Source organism: Schistocerca serialis, unplaced genomic scaffold, assembly GCF_023864345.2.
Source record: "Schistocerca serialis cubense isolate TAMUIC-IGC-003099 unplaced genomic scaffold, iqSchSeri2.2 HiC_scaffold_867, whole genome shotgun sequence".
Classification (NCBI taxonomy): domain Eukaryota; kingdom Metazoa; phylum Arthropoda; class Insecta; order Orthoptera; family Acrididae; genus Schistocerca; species Schistocerca serialis.
The window spans coordinates 4,405,858-4,413,345 of record NW_026048482.1 but is presented as its reverse complement, the minus strand read 5'-3'; positions in this window follow the sequence as shown (position 1 = coordinate 4,413,345).

The following is a 7,488-nucleotide window of genomic DNA, read 5'->3' as shown; positions in this document are numbered from 1 at the left end:
AATTTCTGTGTTTCATCGTCAATGTGAAGGTCCATCGGATACAGTAAAGCTGCATTGGTGCATCGGAATCTAATACTGGTCTCCCAGGAAACTCTCAAAGGTAACCACAAACAATTAGGATAGTCAGTCTTCTTCTACTTATGTCGGCATTGAGCCATTTGAATGAAGTACCGACGCAATTTCTGTGTTCCATCGTCAATGCGATGGTCCATCGGATACAGTAAAGCTGCATTGGTGCATCAGAATCTAATACTGGCCCACCAGGAAGCGCTCAAGGGAAACCACAAACAATGAGAAGTGTCAGACTTCTTGTACTTGTCGGCATTGTGCCATTTCAATTAAATCCCGACTCAATTTCTGTGTTTCATCGTCAGTGTGAAGGTCCATCGGATACAGTAAAGCTGCATTGGTGCATCGGAATGTAATACTGGTCTCCCAGGAAACGCTCAATGCAAACCACATACAATGAGAAGAGTCTGTCATCTTGTACTTAAGTCGGCATGAAGCCATTTGATTAAAGCCCGACGCTATATCTGTGTTTCATCGTCAATGTGCAGGACCATCGGATACAGTAAAGCTGCATTGGTGCATCGAAATCTAATACTGGTCTCCCAGGAAACGCTCAAAGCAAACCACAAACAATCAGAAGAGCCAGTCTTCTTGTACTTAAATCGGCATTGAGCCATTTGAAATAAATCCCGACGCAATATCTGTATTTCATCGTCAATGTGAAGGTCCATCAGATACAGTAAAGCTGCTTTGGTGCATCGGAATCTAATACTGGTCTCCCAGGAAACGCTCAAAGCAAAGCACAAACAATGGGAAGAGTCAGACTTCTTGTACGTAAGTCGGCATTGTGCCATTTGAATTAAATCCCGAGGCAATTTCTGTGTTTCATCGTGAATGTGATGGTCCATCAGATACAGTAATGCTGCATTGGTGCATCGGAATCTAATACTGGTCTCTGAGAGAACGCTCAAAGCAAACCACAAACAATGAGAGGAGCCACTCTTCTAGTACTTAAGTTGGCATGGGGCCATTTGAATTAAGTCCCGACGCAATTTCTGTGTTTCATCGTCAATGTGGAGGTCCATCGGATGCAGAAAAGCTGCATTGGTGCATCGGAATCTAATACTAGTCTCCCAGGAAACGCTCAAAGCAAACCACAAACAATAAGAAGAGACAGTCTTTTTGTACTCAAGTCGGCATTGTGCCATTTGAATTAAATCCCGACGTAATTTCTCTGCTTCATCATCAATGTGAATTTCCATCGGATACAGTAAAGCTGCATTGGTGCATCAGAATCTAATACTGGCCCACCAGGAAGCGCTCAGAGGAAACCACAAACAATGAGAAGAGTCAGACTTCTTGTACTTAAGTTGGCATTGTGCCATTTGAATTATGTCCCGACTCAATTTCTGTGTTTCATCGTCAATGTGAAAGTCCATTGGGTACAATTAATCAGCATTGGTGCATCGGGACCTAATAATGGTCTCCCAGGAAACGCTCAAAGCAAACTACACACAATGAGAAGAGTCAGTCTGCTTGTACTTAAGTCGGCGTTGTGCCATTTGAATTAAATCCCCACGCAATATCTGTGTTTCATCGTCTAAGTGAAAGTCCATCGGATATAGTAAAGCTGCATTGGTGCATCGGAAACTACTACTGGTCTCCCAGAAAACGCTCAAAGCAAACCACACACAATGAGAAGAGTCAGTATTCTTGTACTTAAGTCGGCATTGTAACATTTAAATTAAATCCCGACGCAATTTCTGTATTTCATCGTCTATGTGAAGGTCCATCGGATACAGTAAAGCTGCATTGGTGCATCAGAATCCAATACTGGTCTCCCAGGAAACACTCAAAGGAAACCACAAAGGATGAGAAGAATCAGTCTTCTTGTACTTAAGTCGGCATTGTGCCATTTCAATTAAATCCCGACCCAATTTCTGTGTTTCATCCTCAATGTGCAGGTCCATCGGGCACAGTAAAGCAGCATTGGGGCATCGGAAGCTAATACTGTCCTCCCAGGAAACGACCAAAGGAAACTACAATTAATGAGAAGAGTCAGTCTTCTTGTACTTAAGTCGGCAATGTGCCATTTGAACTAAATCCCGAAGCAATGTCTGTGTTTCATCGTCAATGTGAGGGTTCATTGGATACAGTAAAGCTGCATTGGTGCATCGGAATCTAATACTAGTCTCCCAGGAAACGCTCAAAGGAAACCACAAACAATGAGAAGAGTCAGTCTTCTTGTACTTAAGTCGGCATTGGGCCATTTCAATTCAATCCCGACGCAATTTCCGTGTTTCATCATCAATGTGAAGGTCCATCGGATACAGAAAAGCTGCATTGGTACGTCGCAATCTAATTCTGGTCTCCCAGGAAAGGCTCAAAGGAGACCACAAACAATAAGAAGAGTCGGTCTTCTTGTACTTAAGTCAGCATTGTGCCATTTGAATTCAACCCCGACGCAATATCTGTGTTTCATCGTCAATGTGACAGTCCTTCGGATGCAGCAAAGCTGCGTTGGTGCATCGGAATCTAATACAGGTCTCGCAGGAAACTCTCAAAGGAAACCACAAAAAATGAGAAGAGTCAGTCTTCTTGTACTTAAGTCGGCATTGTGCCTTTTGAATTTAATCCTGACGCAATTTCTGTGTTTCATCGTCAATGTGAAGGTCCATCGGATACAGCAAAGCTGCATTGGTGCATCGGAATGTATTACTGTTCCCCCAGGAAGCGCTCAAAGGAAACTACAAACAATGAGAAGAGTCAGTCTTTTTGTACTTAAAACGGCATTGTGCCATTTGAAATAAATCCCGACGCAATTTCTGTGTTTCATCGTCAATGTGAAGGTCCATCGGATACATTACAGCTACATTGGTGCACCGGAATCTAATACTGGTCTCCCAGGGAATGCTCAAAACAAACCACAAACAAGAAGAAGAGACAGTCTTCTTGTACGTAAGTCGGCATTGTGCCATATAAATTAAATCCCCGACGCAATGTCTGTGTTTCATCTGCAATGTGAAGGTCCATGGGATACAGTAAAGCAGCATTGGGGCATCGGAATCTAATACTAGTCTCCCAGCAAACGCTCGAAGCAGACCACAAACAATGGGAAGAGTCATTCTTCTTGTACTTAAGTCGGCATTGTGCCATTTGAATTAAATCCGACGCAATTTCTGTGTTCCATCGTCAATGTGGAGGTCCAACGGATACAGTAAAGCTGCATTGGTGCATCGGAAGCTAATACTGGTCTCCCAGGAAACGACCAAAGGAAACTACAATTAATGAGAAGAGTCAGTCTTCTTGTACTTAAGTCGGCAGTGTGCCATTTGAATTAAATCCCGACGCAATATCTGTGTTTCATCGTCTAAGTGAAAGTCCATCGGATATAGTAAAGCTGCATTGGTGCATCGGAAACTACTACTGGTCTCCCAGAAAACGCTCAAAGCAAACCACACACAATGAGAAGAGTCAGTATTCTTGTACTTAAGTCGGCATTGTAACATTTAAATTAAATCCCGACGCAATTTCTGTGTTTCATCGTCAATGTGAATGTCCTTCGGATACAGTAAGGCTGCATTGGTGCAACGGAATCTAATACTGGTCTCCCAGGAAATGCTCAAAGCAAACTACAAACAATGAGAAGAGTCAGTCTTCTTGTACTTATGTCGGCATTGTGCCATTTGAATTAAATCCTGACGCAATTTCTGTGTTTCATCGTCAATTTGATGGTCCATCGGATACAGTAAAGCTGCTTTGGTGCGTCGGAATCTAGTACTGGTCTCCCAGGAAACGCTCAATGGAAACCACAAACAATGAGAAGAGTCAGTCTTCTTGTCCATAAGATGGCATTGTGGCTTTGGAATTAAATCCCTACGCAATTTCTGTGTTTCATCGTCAATGTGAAGGTCCATCAGATTTAGTAAAGCTGCATTGGTGCATCGGAATCTAATACTGGTCTTTCGGGAAACGTTCAAAGCAAACTACAAGCAATACGAAGAGTCGGTCTTCTTGTACTTAAGTCGGCACTGTGCCATTTGAATGAGATCCCGACGCCATTTCTGTGTTTCATCGTCAATTAGAAGGTCCATCGGATACAGTAAAGCTGCATTGGTGCGACGGATACGAATTCTGGTCTCCCAGGAAACGCTAAAGCAAACCACAAACAATGAGAAGAGTGAGTCTTCTTGTACTTAAGTCGGCATTGTGCCATTTGAATTATCTCCCTACGCAATTTCTGTGTTTCATCGTCAATGTGAAGGTCATCGGATACAGTAAAGCTGCATTGGTGCATCGGAATCTAATACTGGTCTCCCAGGAAACGCTCAAAGCAAACCATAAACAATAAGAAGAGTCGGTCTTCCTGTACTTAAGTCGGCATTGTGCCATTTGAATGAAATCCCGACGCCATTTCTGTTTTTCATCGTCAATGTGAAGGTCCATCGGATACAGTAAAGCTGCATTGGTGCAACGGAATTGAATTCTGGTCTATCAGGATACGCTCAAAGCAAGCCACAAACAATGAGAAGAGTAAGTCTTCTTGTACTTAAGTCGGCATTGTGCCATTTGAAATAAATCCCGACGCCATTTCTGTGTTTCATCGTCAATGTCAAGCACCATCGGATTCAGTAAATCTGCATTGGTGCATCCGAATTGAATACTGGTCTCCCAGGAAACGCTCAAATAAAACCACAAACAATGAGAAGAGTCAGTTTTCTTGTAGTTAAGTCGGCATTGTGCCATTTGAATAAAATCCCGACGCAATTTCTGTGTTTCATCGTCAATGTCAAGGTCCATTAGATACAGTAAAGCAGCATTGGTGCATCGGAGTCTAATACTGGTCTCCCAGGAAACGCTCAAAGCAAACCACAAACAATGAGAAGAGACAGTCTTGTTGTACTTAAATCGGCATTGTTCCATTTGAATTAAATCTTGCCGCAATTTCTGTGGTTCATCGTCAATTTGTAGGTCCATCGGATACGGTAAAGCTGCATTGGTGCAACGGAATTGAATACTGGTCTCCCAGGAAACGCTCAAATCAAACCACAAACAATGAGAAGAGCCAGTCTTTTTGTTCTGAAGTCTTAATTGTGCATTTGAATTAAATCCCGACGCAATTTTTGTGTTTCATCGTCAATGTGAAGGTCTATCAGATACAGTAAAGCTGCATTGGTGCATCGGAATCTAATACTGGTCTCCCAGGAAACGCTCAAAGCAAACCACCAACAATGAGAAGAGACAGTCTTCTTGTACTTAAATAGGCATTGTGGCATTTGAATTAAATCTTGCCGTAGTTTCTGTGTTTCATCGCCAATTTGAAGGTCCATCGGATATAGTAAAACTGCATTGCTGCATCGGAATCTAATAATGGTCTTTCGGGAAACGCTCAAAGGAAACCACAATCAATGAGAAGAGTCAGTCTTCTTGTACTTAAGTCGGCATTGTGCCATTTGAAGTAAATCCCGACACAATTTCTGTGTTTCATCGTCAATGTCAAGCACCATCGGATACAGTAAAGCTGCATTGGTGCATCGGAATTGAAGACTGGTCTCCCAGGAAACGCTCACAGCAAACCACAAACAATGAGAACAGTCAGCCTTCTTGTACTTAAGTCGGCATAGTGCCATTTGAATTAAATCCCGACGCAATTTCTGTTTTCCATCTTCAATGTGATGGTAATCGGGTACAGTGAAGCTGCATTGGTGCATCGGAATCTAATACTGGTCTCCCAGGAATCGGTCACAGCAAACCACAAACAATGAGAAGAGTCAGTCTTCCTCTACTTAAGTCGGCATTGTGCCATTTGAATTAAATCCCGACGCAATCTCTGTGTTCCATCGTCAATGTGAAGGTCCATCGGATACAGTAAAGCTGCACTGGTGCATCTGAACCTATTACAGGTCTCCCAGGAAACGCACAAAGCAAACCTCAAATAGTGAGAAGAGTCAGTCTTCTTTTACTTAAGTCAGCATTATGCCATTTGAATTTAATCCCGACGCAATTTCTGTGTTCCATCGTCAAAGTGAAGGTCCATCGGATACAGTAAAGCTGCATTGGTGCATCAAAATCTAATACTGGTCTCCCAGTAAACCCCCACAGCAAACCACAAACAATGAGAAGAGTCAGTCTTCTTGTACTTAAGTCGGCATTGTGCCATTTGAACTAAATCCCGAGACAATTTCTGTGTTTCATCGTCAATGTGAAGGTCCATCGGATACAGTAAAGCTGCACTGGTGCATCGGAATCTAGTACTGGCTTCCCAGGAAACACTCAAAGCTAGCCACAAACAATGTGAAGAGCCTGTATTTTTGTACTTAAGTCGGCATTGCGCCATTTGAATTAAATCCCGACGCAATTTCTGTGTTCCACCGTCAATGTGAAGGTCCGTCGGACACAGTAAAGCTGCATTGGTGCGTCGGAATCTAATACTGGTCTCCCAGGAAACGCTTAAAGGAAACCACAAACAATGAGAAGAGTCAGTCTTCTTGTACTTAAGTCGGCATTGTGCCTTTTGAATTTAATCCTGACGCAATTTCTGTGTTTCATCGTCAATGTGAAGGTCCATCGGATACAGTAAAGCCGCATTGGTGCATCGGAATCTAATACTGGTCTTCCAGGAAACGCTAAAAAGAAATCACAAACAATGAGGAGAGTCAGTCTTCTTGAACTTAAGTCGGCATTGAGCCATATGAATTAAATACCGCCGCAATTTCTGTGTTGCATCGTCAATGTGAAGGTCCATCGGATACTGTAAAGCTGCATTGATGCATCAGAATCTAAAACTGGTCTCCCAGGAAACGCTCAGAGGAAACACAAACAATGAGAAAAGTCAGTCTGCTAATACATAAGTCAGCATTGTTTCATTTGAATTAAATCCCGAAGCAATTACTCTGTTTCATCGTCAATTTGTCGGTCCATCGGATACAGCAAAGCTGCATTGGTGCATCGGAATGTATTACTGTTCCCCCAGGAAGCGCTCAAAGGAAACTACAAACAATGAGAAGAGTCAGTCTTTTTGTACTTAAAACGGCATTGTGCCACTTGAATTAAATCCCGACGCAATTTCTGTGTTTCATCGTCAATGTGAAGGTCCATCGGATACATTACAGCTACATTGGTGCACCGGGATCTAATACTGGTCTCCCAGGGAATGCTCAAAACAAACCACAAACAAGAAGAAGAGACAGTCTTCTTGTACGTAAGTCGGCATTGTGCCATATAAATTAAATCCCCGACCCAATGTCTGTGTTTCATCTGCAATGTGAAGGTCCATGGGATACAGTACAGCAGCATTGGGGCATCGGAATCTAATACTAGTCTCCCAGCAAACGCTCAAAGCAGACCACAAACAATGGGAAGAGTCATTCTTCTTGTACTTAAGTCGGCATTGTGCCATTTGAATTAAATCCGACGCAATTTCTGTGTTCCATCGTCAATGTGGAGGTCCAACGGATACAGTAAAGCTGCATTGGTGCA